Source organism: Euprymna scolopes, chromosome 22, assembly GCF_053919585.1.
Source record: "Euprymna scolopes isolate OS-2025 chromosome 22, ASM5391958v1, whole genome shotgun sequence".
Classification (NCBI taxonomy): Eukaryota; Metazoa; Mollusca; class Cephalopoda; order Sepiida; family Sepiolidae; genus Euprymna; species Euprymna scolopes.
In genome coordinates, this window is record NC_136503.1 from 110,638,817 (window position 1) to 110,660,994 (window position 22,178).

At 36.4% G+C, this 22,178-nt stretch overlaps 1 protein-coding gene across 1 annotated transcript in view; it reads right to left on the minus strand.

The window, feature by feature from the left end:
* The window catches only part of LOC145243639 (DNA/RNA-binding protein KIN17-like), a 48,758-nt gene extending 41,216 nt beyond the window's left edge, over positions 1 to 7,542 (minus strand). Inside the window, exon 1 of the mRNA XM_080106662.1 lies at positions 7,430 to 7,542. The gene's annotated coding sequence lies outside the window, so the exon portion shown is untranslated. The remainder of the gene's footprint in view (positions 1 to 7,429) is intronic.
* Positions 7,543 to 22,178: the final 14,636 nt, after the last annotated feature.

Sequence of the window (22,178 nt, forward strand, 5' to 3'; positions counted from 1 at the left end):
TTCTAATTGGTAAATGTCGGTGTGTTACTTTCTGAAAATTTGAAAATTCTATGTTCCAGGAAAAAAAACAATTAAATTACACCCCCCCCCTCTCTCCCCAACTTGGAGTGCTTTCTTCCTTTTGTTTTATGTCTTTTTTTCAGCTAATTTTAAATTTTCCACCCAAAAAGTGCTATAATGTATTTTTGAAAATTAGAAAATTCTATGTTCTGGGGCGGGGCGGGGGGGTGGGGGGGATATATATAAATTAAACCCCCCCCCCCCCCCAACTTGGTGTGCTTTTCTTTTGTTGCTTTATTTCTTTTTCATCTAATTTCAAATTTTCCGCGGAAGATTTGTACGCCATGTGAGAAGGCAGTTTGCTTGGTGAAGCCGTCGCTTATGCTACAGCGCGCATGCGCGTAGCGTAAACGGAAGCTGCAAAATGGTGGAAAGTAGTTAGTGGGTTCAGGGGTTAATACCATGCAAACGGTAAATTTGCCCCAAGTTTGACTATCAGATTCGTTGTCAGCGACCTCAATTACCTATAAAAAAATAAATTAGAGTGGTCGGTATTCTGTTGTAGCGTATCTGGATATTTACCAAATTTTATGATACCTTTTTTGGGTTTGTTTACTGTACACAGAGATTCGAAAAAGTTGTCAAAACAAATATATAACAAATAAATATTATCAAAGGCAAGATAAGTTACTTTTCTACCACACTGGATACATTTTTTGTGTTTTTATTCAATGTAACATGTTTATTCAGCTCGAAAAACATGCAGTATATATTGGAAAATTCAAAATGGCGCCCGACACTCTCTTTAACATGGTAAGTTTGGGAAAAGGTGTTATAAATAATAAACTAGACAAAATACTCTTAAAAAAAACACCGAATATATGTCAACTTATGTCATGGTAACATATATTGAGCGAATTTCTAACAGTATTTTGTCTAGTTTATTATCTATAACATCTTTTCCTGAACTTACCGTGTTAAAGAGAGTGTCGGGCGCCATTTTGAATTTTCTAATACATCGGTAAACACTGTATGCTTTTCGAGCTGAATAAACATGTTACATTGAATAAAAACACGAAAAATATATCCAGTTAGGCAGATAAGTAACTTATCTTGCCTAACATTTTTTATATTTTTTTTTTTTTGACAACTTTTTCGGTACTCCTGCAGTATTTTACCCACCGATTTCACGATCTTAGCCGAGCGTTGACGAACGCTTTCGGCGTCAACGCCGACGAAAGCCGTGAATTCGGAGCTACGGTGCAAGAACGCTAAAAGTATGTGAATAGCAACAACATTACAAGGAAAAGATATTACACACACAACAAAATGGATAAAATTAATACAAAAAATTTGGATAAAATAAATCACAAACACTTACCGTAAATTTTTTTAAAGTAAAATGAATTTATTTTGTTGAATATTTTTTTTTTTTTTGTTCATTTTGTTTTCCGATAGCTTTTTTTTTCTGGGGGGGGGGGGGTAAGCAACAGTAATAAACACTTCAATGTTTTTTTTTTGTTTGTTAACAAAACGTTATTAAACAGTAACAACAATTTTTTTTTTATTTTTCATTAATGTTTGTAGGGGGGGGGAACAACAATTACTGTTTATCTTTAGTTCCGACTGGAAGATTTTCTACTGACTTCGCTAAATTGAATAGCTGAAATGAAAGGCTGTGTATTTTTACTTTGAACAATAAAATAACTGAAATGAAACGCTATGTGTGTAATTTCAATGAAAATTATTCGTCTGCTGCGCGTTCGTTTGAAGCGCCCTGATTGGCTGATAGAGTATCGTACTGCTCGCCATGTTCCGGCGTTTTCCGACGGATGTCGATCAACGCTCGGCTAAGATCGTGAAATCAGTGGGTAAAATACTGCAGGATGAGTACCATTTGGAATCTACGTGTACAGTAACACAAACCCTGTTTTTTTATTCAATTGTAAAGTTGAAGTATAGAATAGGTACAAAACACCCTCCCCCTCCCCCATGTTAAGAATGGCTTTTTAAATAATAACAGTACTTATGCAGAGAGTGATCCGGATGTAACTCACCGGACGCTCGGCTAGCCCCGTACCACGACGTCAACAGCCGGAGTTAGCCGAGCGTCGGCGATGTAGTTCGACGGTTGTCAACGCTACGCGCGTGCGCGACGCAAGAAAAAAAATTCAAAGCAGCAGACGACAATAAGGAAAAAGAAGAAAAGTAAAACAGTACAGAATCAGATTTATTTAACAACAACCGTTACAATTTCAGATTTATTTAACAACCCTTAAAATTGCGTACCTATGGAAGGAAATATGAACTTAACATATTTGTCGGAAAAAATTGCAAACAGCAAGCAGCAGCGGGTGTCCTGGAATTTTGTCAGGAAAGGAGTTTGCTTGCAAAAAGGAAACCTGTCCCTCATAGTCGTGTGATGCCCTCCAACAGTCTGAGGAAATACCAACAGTAAATATTCCTCGCATTTTTCTTTTACCAGGTTTTTTCCTTAACCCTAACCACCCAACAAAAAAACAAAAAAAAAAACATGTTTTGTACAAAAAAAAAAAAAAAAACAGTTTGCTTGTTACCTTTTTTTTCGCTGTTTATTCTTTAAAAAAATAAAAAAATAACCCTAACCCTAAAAAAAAAAAAAAACACCCAAAAAAACAAACATGTTTTGTAAAAAAAAAAACAAATTTTGCTTGTTACCTTTTTTTCGCTATTTCTTCTTAAAAAAAAAAACAAAAAAAAACATAACTTTCTTGTATATAAAAAACATTTTACATTTACAAAAAAAAAAAAAAAATACAAAAAAATTTGTTTTCCGTTACAGTAAATAAAAGTTTTAACAAATTTTACATTAAGGTAGGTTTCTCTTTTCTTGTTATGTTTTCAGCAGCGCCGACGCTCGGCTAACTCCGGCTGTTGACGTCGTTTTACGGGGCAAGCCGAGCGTCCGGTGAGTTACGTCCGGATCACTCTCTGCATAAGTACCATAATAACGTTATTTACGTCCGGATCACTCTCTCCACTAGTACCAAATATTCAATATTTCGATCTCTGAATTTGGCTCTAATAACGAAGAAACATCTGAAATGATTTATGTCGTCTGGCGTCAATTGAATCGCTAGCATGAAATACTTATTGTTCCGTGCTGAAATAATAACGTTATTATTTAAAAGGCCATTTTTAACATGGGGAGGGTAGGGTTTTTGTACCTATTCTGTATTTTAACCGGTAATCATGAAGAAAGAGAGAGACTGTTTCCTCTGTTTGCCTATAGGTGGCGTTAATGTCTGTCCACCCAGTTACGGAAGCACAAAATGTATATAATGGCACCGTTGAGGCGTTGAAATAAAAATAAATGTTTTTGTTATATTTTAATTTTAAACATGTTTTTTTGTTGTTTTTTTACAAACATAAGTTTTTTGTTTTTTTCAAACATATTTACGTTTTTTTTGTTTTTGCAAACATTTAAGTTTTATTTTTCCAAACATTTACGTTTTGGGTACTCCTGCAGTATTTTACCCACCGATTTCACGATCTTAGCCGAGCGTTGGCGAACGCTTTCGGCGTTAACGCCGACGAAAGCCGAGAATTCGGAGCTACGGTGCAAGAACGCTAAAAAGTATGTGAATTAGCAACAACATTACACAAGGAAAAGATATTACACACACACAACAAAATGGATAAAATTAATACAAAAAATTTGGATAAAATAAATCACAAACACTTACCGTAAGTTTTTTTTTAAAGTAAAATAAATTTATTTTGTTGAATATTTTTTTTTTTTTGGTTCATTTTGTTTTCCGATACCTTTTTTTTGGGGGGGGGGGGTAAGCAACAGTAATAAACACTTCAATGTTTTTTTTTTTGTTTGTTTTTAACAAAACATTATTAAACAGTAACAACAATGTTTTTTTTTTGTTTTTTTTTTTCAGTAATGTTTGTAGGGGGGGGGGACAACAATTACTGTTTATCTTTAGTTCCGACTGGAAGATTTTCTACTGACTGTAGAGGCAAAGTAGGGAGCAAAGGGTTTTCAGAGGATGTGGAAAGAAGAAGCTCCTTCCCAAACCGGGTAGCCTTCCGCGATTTGATTTATTATGGAGACAAAAGGGTTGTGTCAAAATTTTTGTCTCCACATAAATTCGCGTATGTTTCCAACAGCTCCCGGTTTTTTTTTTTTTATCGCTAAATTAAATAGCTGAAATGAAAGGCTGTGTATTTTTACTTTGAACAATAAAATAACTGAAATGAAACGCTATGTGTGTAATTTCAAAGAAAATTATTCGTCTGCTGCGCGTTCGTTTGAAGCGCCCTGATTGGCTGATAGAGTATCGTACCGCTCGCCATGTTCTGGCGTTTTCCGACGGATGTCGATCAACGCTCGGCTAAGATCGTGAAATCGGTGGGTAAAATACTGCAGGAGTACCACGTTTTGTTGCTGGTTTATTTTCAAACATTTACGGTTTTTTTTGTTTTAATTTTAATTTTTTTTTTTTTTTTTGGCAAGCATAAATTAAATGTTTTTGCTATATTTTTCTTTTAAACATATTTATGGGTACAACCGTTTTTCCGCGAGTATTTTTTACGTTCTTATAATAACAAAATCAACGTTTTTTCTTTTATCATTTTTTTATGGACCCCACCCCTTTTTTCTTAATTTTTTTATTTTACCTTTTCCGCGAGTATTTATATATATATTTGAAAAAGGATATTGTAAAACCTGAATCTTACTTGAAACTACTATAAAAAAAATAGCGCGGTACAATAAGTGCATAAGCAAACTTTTCTAAAAGAAAAATATTTCAAAAATATTTAGTTTATGCCTGCAAAAAAAAAAAAAAAAAAAAAAAAAAAAACGTAAAAAAAAAAGTAAATGTTTGAAAATAAACCAGCAACAAAACGTAAATGTTTGAAAAAAGAAAAACAAAAACAAAAAAAACGTAAATATGTTTGAAAAAAAAACAAACAAACTTAAATATGTTTGCAAAAAAAACAAACAAACAAAAAAACATGTTTAAAATTAAACATTTATTTTTATTTCAACGGTGCCATTATATACATTTTGTGCTTCCGTAACTGGGTGGACAGACATTAACGCCACCTATAGTCAAACGGAGGAAACAGGCTCTCTCTTTCTTCACGATTACCTTTTAACCTTACAATTGAATAAAAAAATAAGGTACTTGTGCAATGTGCATTTAACGAACCAGACGTAACTCAGCACAGCATTTGCTCGGCTTTGTCCGGCGCGTGACGTCAACAGCCGGATAAAACCGAGCGTTGCCGATAAAATAAAAACAACGCTACAAAATATCTGTACAATGAAATTGTAAAATGTAGAAACATAAAATTAAATAAGTAAAAAGCAAAAACCTACCGTTCATTTGTTTTTTTTTTATTATTATTGTTTGAAATTGTTTTCCGTTTTCAAAATAAATATATATAAAACAAGTTTTTTTGTTAAGTAATAGGAAACTTTTTTTTTTTTTTTTAACGTAAAAACCATATTATCTATGTCTTAAACACGTAAAAGTTAATTTTTTTTTTTTTTTTTTTTGCAACTCTTTATGTCAAATAAATGGAAAAAGCCTAAAAAAGGACAATTTGGGGGGACAGGAACAAGGATTATTTGTACATTTTTCTTTTTGCCAGAAACAAGGATTTTTTTTATTTATTTATTAGTGGAAGGAGAGTTTCGTCGTTCCTATTTGGTACAGTGACCAAGAAACCCTCCTTTTCGGCGGGGTCGTATCCACCGAAGACCCAAACCGGTGTCAGACGTTTGACGTTGTGTTTTCTGCGCTGCCTGCGGTTAAAAACGATTTCTACCGTTATGGCCTGGGCCTCCAATCTGCCGGGGATTCCTAAGAAAATAGTCCCTGCATATATCACGCAGGAAAATCTTCCAATCCACAATTGTGTGGCGAGAACGTAACCCACATTCGCGATGGAGATTTTTTGTAGATGCCATCTCGAACGCCCATAAGTATATTATTTTTATTATGCGATGGATGGTTAGTCGAGATTTTGAGAAGAAGGTCCCAATCCTAATGGAGGTCCATCGACGTACACTTCTACACCTCCAACCATAACCGTCGGAAAGGCTTGTTCTCTTTGCAAGTACACAATCCTGGCCAAAATGTAAACACCTTTTCTCTTCTGCCAACAATTTCCGTTACTGGCAAAAGTTTAGTGCAGCCTCTGGGGTCTGGAGATGGTCCGCAAGGTTTGTAATATTCATTATTATTTCGTCAGTTATCTTTTTAAAACTCTCTTCAAATAAGCGTTTCTTGAGTTGTGACACTCTTCCAATTGATAGCGAAATTCTCGTCTGCTTAATCGGCAACGCTCGGTTATATCCGGCTGTTGACGTCATGCGTCGGACAAAGCCGAGCAAATGCCGAGTTACGTCTGGTTCGTTAAATGCACAAGTACCTAAAACTTTAATTAAACTTGAAAATACGTTTAAGGGTTTGTATTACTGTACACATAGATTCGAAAAACTTGTCAAAAAACAAATATATAACAAATAAATGTTATCAAAGGCAAGATAAGTTACTTTTCTATTAAACTGGATATAATTTTCGTGTTTTTTTTTCAATTTAACATGTTTATTCAGCTCGAAAAGCATACCGTGTTTACCGATGTATTGGAAAATTCAAGATGGCGGCCGATTCTCTCTTTAACACGGTAAGTTTGGAAAAAGGTGTAATAAATAATAAACTAGACAAAATACTGTTAGAAATTAAATTCGCTCAATATATGTTACCGTGACATAGGTTGACATATATTCGGTGGGTTTTTAATAGTATTTTGTATAGTTTTTTATTTATAACACCTTTTCCCAAACTTATCGTGTTAAAGAGAGAATCAGACGCCATCTTGAATTTTCCAATACATCGGTAAACACTGTATGTTTATCGAGCTGAATAAATATGTTACATTGAATAAAAACACAAAAAATATATCCAGTTTGGTAGAAAAGTAACTTATCTTGCCTTTGATAACATTTATTTGTTATATATTTGTTTTTTGACAACTTTTTCAAATCTATGTGTACAGTAATACAAACCCCTATTTTTAATTAAGATAAAGTTATATTTGTGAGGAAAAGAAAGCACCTGTTTTTTTTTTGTTTGTTTTGTTTTGTTTTTTGTAGCGAAAGGAATCGAGTTTTATTTATTTATTTTTCTACAAATGTAAGTTTTGAATTCAGATATTTAATTTATTTAATAGATAAACGGAATAATTTCGTTTGGTTGACGTGTTTACGTTGCGTTTGGGTTTAAACGAAAAAAGTATTTACTTAAAATAAGAAATCCATTATTTATTAACAGTAGTAAAATTTCCGATTGCAAAAAAAAAAAAAATAAGAATAAAAGAAATGTGTAGGTTTGTTGTAAAAAAAAAAATGTAATAAATAAATACTCACGAACTTAAATCAATTCCTGGAAATACACAAGCCTAAAATTATCCGGACGTGACGTCAAAACGGTGCTACACTTATTTCACTGTTTTAAAAATAATCCGGATTTAAATGTTAAGTCAACCCTTGTAAGCCAAGTATGACAATAATTTTCAAACTTATAAACAAAACAAAACAAAAATAAAAGTAAAAATTTTGGTACTCATCCTGTAGTATTTTACCCACTGATTTCACGATCTTAGCCGAGCGTTGATCGACATCCGTCGGAAAACGCCGGAACATGGCGAGCGGTACGATACTCTATCAGCCAATCAGGGCGCTTCAAACGAACGCGCAGCAGACGAATAATTTTCATTGAAATTACACACATAGCGTTTCATTTCAGTTATTTTATTGTTCAAAGTAAAAATACACAGCCCTTTCATTTCAGCTATTTAATTTAGCTAAAAAAAAGCTATCGGAAAACAAAAATGAACCCAAAAAAAAAATTCAACAAAAAAAAAAAAAAAAAAAAAAGTAGAAAATCTTCCAGTCGGAACTAAAGATAAACAGTAATTGTTGTCCCCCCCCCTCCCTACAAACATTAGTGAAAAAAAAAAAAAAAAACATTGTTGTTACTGTTTAATAACGTTTTGTTAAAAACAAACAAAAAAAAAACATTGAAGTGTTTATTACTGTTGCTTACCCCCCCCCCAAAAAAAAGCTATCGGAAAACAAAATGAACCAAAAAAAAAAAATATTCAACAAAATAAATTCATTTTACTTTAAAAAAATTTACGGTAAGTGTTTGTGATTTATTTTATCCAAATTTTTTGTATTAATTTTATCCATTTTGTTGTGTGTGTAATATCTTTTCCTTGTAATGTTGTTGCTATTCACATACTTTTAGCGTTCTTGCACCGTAGCTCCGAATTCTCGGCTTTCGTCGGCATTAACGCCGAAAGCGTTCGTCAACGCTCGGCTAAGATCGTGAAATCGGTGGGTAAAATACTGCAAGAGTACCGTAAAATCAAATAATTCATCGTAATTTTTAATTTTGGTGCTTTTACACTACTGGGACGAGATTTCGGAAATCGTAAAACTGAATTTCACATGAAAACAATGGTATCTATGTATTTCTCGTATTTTTAAGATGATTATATATCCAAAAATTATGAAAATCGATAAGGTAGAAAATTATTTATTAAAGAAAATAAAAAATAGAATTCGATGAAAACGATCGTAACACACAGGAGAGCTCAAAAGGGAGGTAATTTTCCGCTTCGATTTAAACAAGATGGCTGAAATTGTTCACCTGCTAACACGATTAAAGCTGGGTTTTTTGTTTTGTTTTTTTGTTTTTTTAATAATTCAGTAATATTCCGGTAATTCCGACTGCATAATTTGGAAGCTACCGTTGTAACTTATTAGAATTGACAAAAAATTGAAAGTATTGTTTTTTATCTGGAAACTCCATTTATCGACTTCAAAATTTCGTCCCAATAGTGCAGAAGTGCTTTAATTTTTATTGAAGAGGAATGATCAGCGTTTTAATCGCATATAAAGATTCTTGATTGTACACTGAATAAAATGGACGAAATTTGATTTGAACATCACAAAATAACCAAAACATTAAAAAAAAAAAATGAGAAATTAACATGGCGTTGCAGATATATGAAACATATAAAACATTAAAAATATAGGGGAAAAAACTCAGTACAAATATAATATATTGTTGTCTTAAGTTAAGAAAACAGAAGTCTTACTACATTTGTGTGTGTCGTGCGAGGTCGGGCAATAAAGAGAGAGATTAAATATGGTGCCTGTGGTTTTATAAGATGTGGTTTCACAAAATCTCGCCACACACATGCAAATGGGGAAGATAGGCTGCTTTTGACGATTGTTGGATTTCTGGCCACGTGTTTGGAGGATCACTGTTACGACTTTTCACAACTTGATCAAAAAAAGAACAAGCTATTTCAGCTATGGCCACCGGCCTGAACAATACGATAAAGCCATTCAGTGGTGAAGATGATGTGGTGATTTGCCTAAAGAAAGTGGACCTAGTGGTGAAGCTCTAAAAGATAGGTGATGTTGCCACATTATTCCTGGAGGGGATGTACTAGGCCTATACTTGGAGCTGAATGAGCAGGAACAAGATGATGCTGACGCAATTAAAGTCAGATTGATCCAGGCATTTGCCGAGGGGCTGTTTGAGGCGTTCACCAGATTAAAAGAGATAAGGTGGATGGGTGAATCCGTCGATGTGTACGCTAATAAGATTAAAAGATTGGTGGAGCTATCAGGAATTAGGAGGCAGACAGCAAGGCACATGGTCAAGATGGTGTTTGTCATCGGGTTCCCAGAGGAGATTTCCAAGAGGTTGCAGCAGGTCCCGGGTGTTGAGATCTTGGAGGTGAGCGAGCTGCTTTCAGCTGTGAAAATATTAGTGAACACCCAACCCTCTGGGTCCATAGGTGGCAACAGCGTGGAAGGATGTGAGCAGAAGTCAGCCGAGACCACAAGGTGCATGTTTCGAATATGGAGGCCCGCACTTGCGGAGAGACTGCAGGAAGTTCCATGAAAAGATGATGTGCTACAGGTGTGACCAGAGTGGTCACATAGCAGTGAACTACACGAGTCCAAGAAACTGGCAAGGGGGAGCTGAAGTGCCAGCAGTTGCCCCATCTCAGGAATAATGGCGGGCTCACAGCAGATACCCAAGCAAGAGATTGTTTTGGAAGGACAAAAAGTCGTGGCCCTGATTGACATTGGCTGTACCACTACTATGGTGCACACAAGACTGATTGGAGGATGGAAAGGGAAGGGCGAAATAGTGGCATTCGATGGGTCATGAGTGAAATGTCAAGGGAGGAGGACCGTCATGATTGAAATTGTGGATCACAATCACTGAATGAGGGTCCATGCGGTTGTCGCCAACCAACTGGTGCCTGGCGTCCAAGCAATTGTTGGAATGGATGTAATATGCCGACTTGGAGGTGTAACAGTCAGCAGCAATGGCGTGAGGATTGGACCAGCAGGGTGCGCAGTGACAGAGCAGGTCAACGAAGGGCTAAAAGAGGCCAGAGAAAAGAGATGGATATCGATCAGTGATTTGGATTTTCAAGCGGAATTCGATGGGAATTAGTGGGCGTGGAAGAATAAACTGCCAACACTAACAAGCAGGGTGGTATGCTACAATAATTCGCTCGCAGGAGGAGCAAGAGAGGATTTTGAATGAGAAGTGGGCAGATGAATCGATGTAGATGTATGCAGTGAGACCATTAGAGAATGGAGGCAAATGAACGGTGCGACTATGTTGGTTGATTTAAAATCTGCCTATTTACAACTCCATGTTGCCAAGAAACTCTGGAAGTACCAGTTTGGTCAGATATAAAAGCAGAACATACTGCCTTACGAGGTTGAACTCGGCACCCAAGATCATGTCGACCATTTTGAGGAAGGTTTTGGAGAGAATGGGGAAAGGCGATAGTGCCGTGAGCTCGTACATCAATGACATTCTTGTAAATGAAACTCTAGTGACTGCAAAGGAAGTGATGGGTTACTTGAAGAAGTTCAGTGTGGTCGCCAAGGCACCTGAAGAATTGGACAGGGGAGTGGCTTTGGGGTCAAAGCTGAAATGAAGTGCGTCAGATGGCCTGGAATTTTGAAGGGGAAATGAGACCTCGCAAATAAGAGAAGTGCTCAACAAGCAGGAGCTTTTTTCCATATGCAGTAGGCTGATCGGGCATTACCTGTTGCCGGCTGGCTTAGACCAGCATGCAACTACATCGAGACATGCCAAAGGAAGAGGATGGGATGATAAAGTAGGAGGAAGAATGGGCACCTTGATCGAAGAGGTCCTGAAAAAAGTGGAAAGGCAAGACCCAGTTCGAGGAACATGGAACATGCTGCAAACACTGGATGGAGTCATGTGGTGTGATGCAAGCAGCATTGCAACAGGTATCGTCTTGGAAGTGGATGGAGTGGTTGTGGAGGATGCGGCCTGGCTGAGGAAGAAGAATGATGCTAGCCACATCAATGTGGCAGAATTAGATGCAGTTACCAAAGGAGTGAATCTGGCCTTGAAATGGGGACTACGCGACGTCTGTGTGAAAACAGTTTCTGCCACTGTGTTTGCCTGATTAAAATCAATGATTTCAAATGATAAGAGGGTAAAGATGAAAGGGTCAGCAGAGATGCTGGTGAAGCTCAGGCTTGAGATGCTGGCTTAATTGATGCAGGAGTTTTCTCTGCAGCTGCACGTAATCAAGATGGCCTCTGGGAAGAACAGAGCAAATGTTCTCATGAGAGTGAGAAAGAGTCATGCCCAAAAATGAGGATGTTGCTGCAGTGTCTGATCTGGATAATTCTGGGGTGCGAGAGTTGCACGATCTGCACCATATGGGGGTAGAAAGGACGTTGTACCTGGTGAGAAAAATTGACCCAAGTGTACAAAACTGCTCAGTCAAGAGTGAAGGAATGAATGTTTTTGGCTAATTTTTCGAGTTTGAAAACGATACCAATCTCGTGACGATCCGTCGCGTCTGTCAAAAGTTTTTGCGAGACATACAAACACACACACACACACACATTTTGCCTTTTATATATTAGACTAGCCTGGGTGGCCAGCATTACCCGGGTGTTTGGAGGTGAATGTTGAGCAAAAAAAAAAAAGTGATAGTAGGCTGGCAGGCTCGAACTCATGACACGAAGGTGGAAAAGAAAGTGAAAGAGAATCTGAAGTCTTATCGCCAGTCCATGACACGACCGGAAGTCTAAAGAATTCAAATTTAACGTAGTTAATCAAAAACAAAAGATGACTTGCAGAAATGGTGTTGCTTTTAAACGTCCCAGGAAAGAAAATTAGACACAAGGTCGTTTTTAATTGGGGGGGGAGCTAGCTTTCCCACAACGGGGACACTCTGACAGTATCCAAATAAATAATAATTCTCTCAATATGAAGAGTTTACCCTACATTGACCAAGGACCAATTATAGAACAGATACTGCCCGGCCTGAAGGCCAGGCGTTTGCGTTCAAATAGTTTTGCTTTATTTTTTTTTATTTATTTTTTTTTTACATGGGGGTCACCACTTATCAAGGCCTGGAGGCCACTCAGGGATAAGGGTTATTGCGTGTACAGTAATCAATGAGATAGTATTGTAGTATTATACGAATAAGACAAACAAACACTGGAGACAACGGCATGGTGGTAATTTTGTTTAACTCAATCAAATAAAAATAGAGACGATGTCCGTTTGCGAATGCGAGATATTATGATCTGGGAAGTATGCAAAAAGTTCTTGCGGAATCGAACCGACGCGAGAAGCCTTTCATGGACATACACAAACGCTCGCACCCATTTTTCCCTTTATATAATAGATTTCTCTTAGTCTATCTGTCTGTCTGTCTAACTGGCCATTCCACTTTTTAAAAAAAATTATTGGGCCGATCTGGCTGAAATTTTGTATAAAACTTTTGTTATGTTAAGGTGTAGTAAACTAAGTATTATGGTATCTGTTCGATGCAGAATAAGGGATTAATAGAGATTGATAACCACAATGCTACAATTACTGTAGAAATTTTCTTGGCAACTATTTGGCTGATTTATGACGAGATCCCTGGCGACACCAGATGATCTTGCTTTTCAAATAGAGGAAGAGAAGATGGGAGAGGATGAGGTATGGTTAGGGGGGGGCATGCTGACACTTGGTCAAGGAAAAACAGATGTTTATGAGATTTCTGTCCACCAGAGAGAAATAGTATCAATGAAAGGAAAATATAAAAACTGATAATAGGATTCGTCGGAAAAAGCGATTGTTTTTCTAGTTGGGTTTGGTAAAAATGAATTTTAAATAATTGAGTGAGACAGATACAATGACTTGGATCCAAAAGGTCTGCTTTGGGGTCTTGGAGATGTTGTCATTTGGGTCCACCTGTTGTATTTAACTACCAGACCACCAAGCCAAGTGATAAGTTAGTTGGACAGATAAATACATAAATTGAACCTAGGGAGAGATATGGTCATTAATGAGGGAGAAGGTTCGGGAAAAAACAAAGAGAGAAGGGGAGTAAATTAATAGGGAACGAAGAGAAAGAGAGAAAGGGAAGAGAAAAGAAAGAATAACTCTAAAAAGGTAGAGGGAGGAATTCTTGATTTGATAAAAACGATTGGTTTTAGAGAGAGGGTCCCTTTTACTGGCTGGCATTTGAGGCGTCCACATCGCTCTCACCCCGCCTGGGGGGGGGGCGAAACCTCATAAGAGCTAAGTTGAAAAGTTCTTGTTCTTAGCTGGGAAATTAATTAGAGGAACTTAACCTGCATCATGAAGCTCGGATCAAAGAACTCGACTATAACAAGTGTAAAACGATTTATGAATAATTATTTTGTTTCGTTATATAAAAATGTCCCAGAGTTTTTCCTTATTTCTCAATTGCCGGCCTGAATGAAGATGCAGTTTATTTCAGGTATGCCCTGACGCCAGATGATGAAAGAGATAGACTGGATCCAGCACGAAGCCAGAGTGACGACCGAAATCAACAATGTTGCCACACGGACTTAGGGTCATGCACATTTCGCGTGCCCTGAGCAGCAGAAGGATATTTTCCAGTGACCAGTGAGAGTCTGGTCACCCTTGAGGGGTCCACCACTAGACAAGTAAGAATGTAGCCCTGCTGGGTTGCATCTATGGTCCTGTGAGCTGGGAGTGACGAACACGGCCAGAAGTACATCACAAGTATGCTCCCATGAACCAGGATAGCGACAGATGCGGCCCGGCCCTCGGACAGAGAGGGTGTTAGGGTTATAGATTTAGTTGAAATTGTGAGACATTATGATTTGGAAAGTATGCAAAAACTTCTGGTGGAATCTAACCGATACAAGCCTGATGCAAAAAACTTTTCGTTGACATACACTCGAGCGCCCATTTTTGCCCATTATATAGACTAGCCTGGGTTCCTGGCATTGCCCGGGTGTTTGGAGGTGCGCGTTGAGCAAAAAAAAAATAAATAAAATAAAAATAAAGTAGTAGTAGGCAGGCAGGCTCAAACCCGTGACATGAAGGTAGAAAAGAAAGTGAAAGAAAACCTAATGTTTTACCCCAACTCCATGACGCGACCGGAAATTCAGAACGTTGAAATTAGTAAAGTCATTCCAACTGATACGATGACTTGCAAAAATGCAGACGCAAAAAAAAAACCCAAAAAAAACGACCCTCCTTGTAGAAAACTGCCCAGTTGAAGGTGAAGGAATTAATGTTTTTAGCCAATTTTTTGATATTTGTCATCCAAAGGGTCGAGCTTCAAAACGATACTGATCTCGTGAAAATCCGTTGCCTTTGTAGAAAGTTTTAGGCATACATACATACATTTAAACAGACAGGTGAGATTTATATGATAGACTAGCAGGGCTACCCGGCGTTGCTCGGGACCGTATAAACAATGAAAAAACAAAAGCAGATATTGAACATATGTTTTATTCTTAGGGGAGAGGAATCTTTCATCTCAAGTTTTAGCGTTACAAACAAACATTTGTCTTTTATATATATAGATAATGACAGGTTTTTGGGGGCCCCCCTCGAAGATAACTGATCAGTTGACCAACTTCTAGTGGTCCGTTTGACGTGAAATTTCGATATTTGTCATCCGGGTGATGGGGCTTCGATATGATACCAAATTTGTCAAGTTTGGTTCCGTCTTTCAAAAGTTTTAGCGTTACAAACAAACATACATACATACACACAGACCTTTGGCTTTTATATATATAGACTAGCAGGGCTACCCGGCGTTGCTCGGGACCGTATAAACAATGAAAAAACAAAAGCAGATATTGAACATATGTTTTATTCTTAGGGGAGAGGAATCTTTCATCTCAAGTTTTAGCGTTACAAACAAACATTTGTCTTTTATATATATAGACTAGCAGGGCTACCCGGCGTTGCTCGGGACCGTATAAACAATGAAAAAACAAAAGCAGATATTGAACATATGTTTTATTCTTAGGGGAGACGAATCTTTCATCTCTATGTATTATTTGTTTTATCTACCCTCGGACTGGTATTGTTCATGTTTTATCCCTAGCATAGGTAATTTACAGCATGTATATGAAATTGTTTTACCTTAGGGAGAAGAGAACAGGTAATATACAACATAATGTGTCTATATTACATCCCTGGCAACGCCTAGAAACCAGCTAGAACATGTATTTCAGTCAATCTTTATTACATCCTGGGCTATGCCGGGAAACCAGCTAATCTCTATTTAGTGACTTGACCACCAAAATACCTCCCTAAGTGTGTCCTTTCTTTTGAACTTATTAGATATAGGTATCTAGAAATGTGTGTGAAATTTTGTTGAATGCATTGTTCACTATGATTTTCTTATTGTTCTACACAATATCAACTGTAGCGAAATAAAACAGTAAACTTAGTGTAGTGTTAGAATAAAGAGCAAAGGAAAAAATTAGAATCATATTCTGTAATTGCAAATCTAAATTTGCTAGCGTGTACCAGTATTTGCCAGGTTGTGGAAATTTGGAATTTATAACGTATGTAGTGGCCTTTTCCTAGATACCTATTGCTAAAAATTATACTTTCATTTTGTTAGAAAAATCTCTCTTCGGATGCCCTGCATCATCCAAAATAAAAACAAATATTTTTATAATTGTTTCAGTACATTGCTACACATTGTGAAATTTGTTGACGTTTGTAAAAAAAAATCATGAATGTGCTTATATTCCAAAAAAGAAAATATCAGTGCACAGTATTGAAAGTGTTTGAGATTCAAAAGTCTGTAACATTTCTACTAACTTCATAAGATGTCATGTGAGAAACTTAATTGAATATCAAGACATTATCTGAAGCGTTTTTATTTTGGTGTAACGTATGTGTTTACAGTGAACCGTAACTTTTAATAAACAGCTTGGTATGCAATGACATAGGCTAAGAATCTTAGACAAAATATATATAAATTGGAAAAATGTGTGAACAAATGAAAAAAAAATGATCCGCTCCACTTGATGACATCAAGCACAGTAATATTTTAGTGAAGAAAATATGAAATTGATGTTCAGTGATTAGTTTGGATGAATGAGAAAATGTAATTGTTTGATGCATAAAAAATAACTCATTTGCTGTATTTGATATTAAGCAGCAAAATATAGTGATTTGAATATTAAGGAAAACATCAAATCAGATTATATAAAAAAAAAGATGAAATTAGAAAATATATATTTTCTGTTTATGAGTTTTGCCAATCAAAATTTTGTGGCAGAAATTGGGTGATTACCATGCAATTTTATTTTGATAAAATTCTTAAATTATTTCAATGTTTATTATAATTTCTTATTAGTGACTTGTTATCATCAAAATCCGCCCCAAAGAGTGTCCTTTCTTTTATTAGGTATCAGAATAGGTATCCAGATTTCTACTTCTATACAAATGTGATATTTCGGATCTGTAGATAAACAATTTGTTGCATATATAAGCTGAGAATTGTTCTCTCTCATTCTCTCTCTCACACACCCACACATTCTCACTTTTATAGATATAATAGATAAATTATGCTAGATATATTTCCATGTGTCTGAATAATCTATATACAAATTTTCAAATCTGTAGATAAAAAATTTGTTGAGTATATAGGTTAAGAATTGTTCTCTCTCTCTCTCTCTCCTCTCACGCATGCTCACTTTTATAGATATAATAGATAGATTATGCTAGATATATTTCCATATGTCTGAATACACTATATAAAAATTTTCTAATCTGTAGATAAAAATTTGTTGAATATAAAGGGTGAGAATTGTTCTTACTCTCTCTCTCTCACACACAGACATATTCTCACTTTTATAGACATAATAGATAGATTATGCTAGATATATTTCCATATGTCTGAATACCCTATATACCAATTTTCAAATCTGTAGATAAAAAATTTGTTGAATATATAGGTTGAGAATTGTTCTCTCGCTCTGTCTCTCTCTCTCTTGCTACCTCACACACACACGCAAACATTCTCACTTTTATAGATATAATAGATAGATTATGCTAGATATATTTCCATATGTCTGAATACCCTATATACAAATTATCTAATCTGTAGATAAAAAATTTGTTGATTATATAGGTTGAGAATTGCTCTCTCTCTCACAGACACACACATTTTCACTTTTGTAGATATAATAGATAGATTATGCTAGATATATTTCCGTATGTATGAATACCCTTTATAACAAATTTAAAATCTGTAGATAAAAAATTTGTTGAATATATAGGTTAAGAATTGTTCTCTCTCTCTCTCTCTACCTCACACACACCCACACACACAAACATTCTGACTTTTATAGATATAATAGATAGATTATGCTAGATATATTCCATATGTCTGAATACCCTATATACAAATTTTCTAATCTGTAGATAAAAAATTTGTTGAATATTTTCAACCCTTATCCTCGAGTGGCGTCTGGGCCTTGATAAGTAGTAATGCGTATTTAGCAAAATATAAATATATATATATATAACAAATTTACTGAATTTCCATTACTAACGATTACTGTATTGTCCAATTGACTACTGCGCTTTTCAACCCTTATCCTCGAGTGGCCTCTGGGCCTTGAGAAGTAGTAATTACTAACGATTACTATATTGACCAATGGACTACTGCACTTTTTAACCCTTATCCTCGGGTGGCCTCTGGGCCTTATTGTCCAATTGACTACTGTGGACTTTTTAACTCTTATGCTCGAGTGGCCTCTGGGCCTTGATAAGTGGAAATGACCAAGTAACAAAAAATAGGTATATAACAAATTTACTGAATTTCCATTACTAACGATTACTATATTGTCCAATTGACTACTGTGCACTTTTCAATCCTTATCCTCGAGTGGCCTCTGGGCCTTGATAAATGGTAATGCGTATGTAACAAAATATACATATATATAACAAATTTACTGAATTTCCATTACTAACGATTACTATATTGTCCAATTGACTACTGCACTTTTAAACGCTTATCCTCGAGTGGCCTCTGGGCCTTGATAAGTGGTAATACCATCGAGTGGCCTCTGGGCCTTAATAAGTGGTTGTGCCTAAGTAACAAAAAATAGGTATATTACAAATATCCCGCATTTCCATTACAACCGACTACTACGGTGCACTTTTCAATCCTTATCCTCGAGTGGCCTGTGGGCTTTGATAAGTGGTAATGCGTATTTAACAAAATATTAATATATATATAACAAATTTACTGAATTTCCATTACTAACAATTACTATATTTTGTCCAATTGACTACTGCACTTTTCAACACTTATCCTCTAGTGGCCTCTGGGCCTTGATAAGTGGTAATGCCTATCTAAACAAAATATAAATATATATATAACAAATTTCCCGACTTTCCATTACTAACGATTACTATGTTGTCCAATTAACTACTGCCATTTTCAACCCTTATCCTCGGGTGGCCTCTGGGCCTTATTGTCCAATTGACTACTGTGCACATTTAACTCTTATCCTCGAGATGTATCTGGGCCTTGATAAGTGGAAATGCCTAAGTAACAAAAAAATAGATATATAACAAATTTCCCAAATTTGACTACTGTGCACTTTTCAACTCTTATCCTCGAGTGGCCTCTGGGCCTTGATAAGTGGTCATATATATTTTTTACAAAATAAAAAAAAAGGTTGGAGTCGCTGAATAACTCATCCTCCCGTTAAAGCGGTTCCATCCTCTTTCCCCAATTTGACTACTGTGCACTTTTCAACTCTCGTCCTCGAGTGGACTATGGGCCTTGATAAGTGGTAATACATATTTTATGAAAAATATATATATATATATATATATATATATATATATAACAAAATAGGTTGGAGTTGCTGAATAACTCATCCTCCTGTTAAAGCGGTTCCATCCTCTTTCCCAAATTTGACTAATGTGCACTTTTCAACTCTTATCCTCGAGTAGCCTATGGGCCTTGATAAGTGGTAATATATTTTTGTTATAAATATATATATATATATATATATATATATATATATATATAAAAAATAGGTTGGAGTCGCTGAATAACTCATCCTCCCGTTAAAGCGGTTCCATCCTCTTTCCCGAATTTTACTACTATGCACTTTTCAACTCTCATCCTCGAGTGGCCTATTGTCCTTGATAAGTGGTAATATATATTTTTTAATAAAAGTATATATATATATATATATATAAAAAAATAGGTTGGAGTTGCTGAATAACTCATCCTCCCGTTAAAGCGGTTCCATCCTCTTTACCGTATTTTTTATACAGTGCACTATTCAACTCTCATCCTCGAGTGGCCTATTGTCCTTGATAAGTGGTAATATATATTTTTTAATAAATATAGATATAAATATATATATAAAAAAACAGGTTGGAGTCGCTGAATAACTCATCCTCCCGTGAAAGCGGTTCCATCCTCTTTCCCGAATTTGACTACTGTGCACTTTTCAACTCTAATCCTCGAGTGTCCTATGGGCCTTGATAAGTAGTAATATATATTTTTTACAAAAATATATACATACATATATATAACAAAATAGGTTGGAGTCACTGAATAATTCATCCTCCTCTTAAAGCGGTTCCATCATCTTTGCCGAATTTGACTACTGTGCACTTTTAAACTCTCATCCTCGTGTGGCCTATGGGCCTTGATAAGTGGTAATATATATTTAAAAATAAATATAGATATAAATATATATATACCAAAATAGGTTGGAGTCGCTGAATAACTCATCCTCCCGTTAAAGCGGTTCCATCCTCTTTCCCAGATTTGACTGCTGTGCACTTTTCAACTCTAATCCTCGAGTGTCCTATGGGCCTTGATAAGTAGTAATATATATTTTTTACAAAAATATATACATACATATATGTAACAAAATAGGTTGGAGTCACTGAATAATTCATCCTCCTCTTAAAGCGGTTCCGTCATCTTTGCCGAATTTGACTACTGTGCACTTTTAAACTTTCATCCTCGAGTGGCCTATAGGCCTTGATAAGTGGTAATAGTTTGTACAATAGTTTGTACAATATATATATCTATATATATATATTACAAAATAGGTAAGAGAGAGAGAAGAGGGTGAGAGAGAGAGAAGAGAAAGAGGTAGAGAGAGAAGAGGGTGAGAGAGAGCAGAGAAGAGGGTGAGAGAGAGCAGAGAAAGAGGGTGAGAGAGAAAGAGGGTGAGAGAAGTGAAAGAGGTAGAGAGAGAAGAGGGTAAGAGAGAAAGAGGGTGAGAGAGAGAAGAGGGTGAGAGAGAGAGAGGTAGTGAGAGAGAGAGATAAGAGAAAGAGGTAGAGAGAGAGAGAAGAGGGTAAGACAGAGAGAGAGAGGGGTAGTGAGAGAGAGAGATAAGAGAAAGAGGTAGAGAGAGAGAGAGAAGAGGGTGAGGGAGAAAGAAGAGGGTGAGAGAGAGCAGAGGGAGAGAGAGAGAAGAGAAATAGGTAGAGAGAGAGAGATGAAGGTGAGAGAGAGCAGGGAAAGAGGGTGATAGAGAAGAGAAAGAGGTAGAGAGAGAGAGAGAGAAGGGTGAGAGAGAGCAGAAAAAGAGGGTGAGAGAGAGAGAAAGAGGGTCAGAGAGAGAGAGAAGAGAAAAAGGTGTACACAGAGAGTGAGAGAGAGAAGAGGGTAAGAGAGAGAGAGAGAAGAGGTTGAGAGAGAGAGAGAGATAAGAGAAAGAGGTAGAGAGAGAGAAGCGGGTGAGAGAGAGAAGAGGGTGCGAGAGAGAAGAGAAAGAGGTAGAGAGAGAGAAGCGGGTGAGAGAGAGAGAAGAGGGTGCGAGAGAGAAGAGAAAAAGGTAGAGAGAGAGAAGAGGGTGAGAGAGAGAGAAAGAGGATGAGAGAGAGAAGAGAAAGAGAGAGAGAGAAGAGGGTGATAGAGAAAGAGAGTGAGAGAGAGAAGAGAAAGAGAGAGAGAGAGAGAGAAAGAGGGTGAGAGAAGAGGGTAAATGTGCATCTTTTTTTATAGTAGGTAATGCTTGGGAGACTGTGCACATTGCCTCCTCCCCCCTCCCCCCTATAAACGCGGTTCCATTCATAAGAAAACAAACTCGTATAAAAGTAATTTTCGTGTATTTAAGCGGCCTTATACTGATAGCCACCCCTCCCCCTTCCAGTTTAACAGAGTTAGGAGGTAAAAACAAAATGGCTAAAGCCTTGTTTACATGGTAAACTATAGCAAAGAGCATAGTCATCTTTCTTCGCCGGTAAAAAACTTCAAGCAAAAATAAAAACATTTTCCCTACGTCAATTTTTATGTAATTTTGGGATTCTTCTTTTTGAAGTGCGATAAATCCGTTGGTAATAACGGTTCGACTCTTAAACTAATATTTAACTGTGTTATAGTATCAATGATACTCCTCGCAGGCAGCTTTAATGTACGTCAGAGGCTCAGCGTAGCCGACATTTTACTGAGCTGACGTCACGTCACGTGACAGCTAATGAATAATGTTAAAATGACAGGTTTTTTGGGGGGCCCCCCTGGGAGAAAAATGATCAGTTAACCCCCTTCTAGTTGTCCGTTTGACGTGAAATTTCGATATTTGTCATCCGGGTGATCAAGGTGCAATATGCTACCTAATTTGTCAACTTTGGTTGTGTCTGTCAAAAGTTTTAGCGTTACAAACAAACATACATACATACATACATACACACCGATTTTTGCCTTTTATATATATAGATTAGATAGAACAGGTAGATTAAAATCTGTTTTCGCTGGAAAAAAAAAATGGGAGAAAAAGAAACAAAAAGAAA